Source organism: Physeter macrocephalus, chromosome 12 (genome assembly GCF_002837175.3).
Source record: "Physeter macrocephalus isolate SW-GA chromosome 12, ASM283717v5, whole genome shotgun sequence".
NCBI classification, from domain to species: domain Eukaryota; kingdom Metazoa; phylum Chordata; class Mammalia; order Artiodactyla; family Physeteridae; genus Physeter; species Physeter macrocephalus.
In genome coordinates this window covers 31,044,202-31,045,065 of record NC_041225.1, presented here as the reverse complement: position 1 = coordinate 31,045,065, position 864 = coordinate 31,044,202, and positions in this window count along the sequence as shown.

Below are 864 nucleotides of genomic sequence, written 5' to 3'. Positions count from 1 at the left end.
CATACACAAAAATAAACTCAAAATGGATTAGAGACCTAAATGTAAGGCCAGACACTATAAAACTCTTAGAGGAAAACATAGGCAGAACACTCCTTGACACAAGTCACAGCAAGATCCTTTTTGACTCACCTCTTAGAGAAATGGAAATAAAAACAAAAATAAACAAATGGGACCTAATGAAACTTAAAAGCTTTTGCATAGCAAAGGAAACCATAACAAGGCGAAAAGACAACCCTCAGAATAGGAGAAAATATTTGCAAATGAAGCAACTGACAAAGGATTAATTTCCAAAATATACAAGCAACTCATGCAGCTCAATATCAAAAAAACAAACAACCCAATCCAAAAATGGGCAGAAGACCTAAATAGACATTTCTCCAAAGAAGACATACAGATTGCCAACAAACACATGAAAGGATTCTGAACGTCACTAATCATCAGAGAAATACAAATCAAAACTACAATGAGGTATCACCTCACACCGGTCAGAATGGCCATCATCAAAAAATCTATGAGCAATAAATGCTGGAGAGGGTGTGGAGAAAAGGGAACCCTTTTGCACTGTTGGTGGGAATGTAAATTGATACAGCCACTATGGAGAACAGTATGGAGGTTCCTTCAAAAACTAAAAATAGAACTACCATAGGACCTAGCAATTCCACTACTGGGCATATACCCTGAGCAAACCATAATTCAAAAAGAGTCATTTAGCACAATATTCATTGCAGCTCTATTTACAGTAGCCAGGACAAGGAAGCAACCTAACTGTCCATCGACAGATAAATGGATAAAGAAGATGTGGCACATATATACAATGGAATATTACTCAGCCATAAAAAGAAAGGAAACTGAGTTATTTGAAGT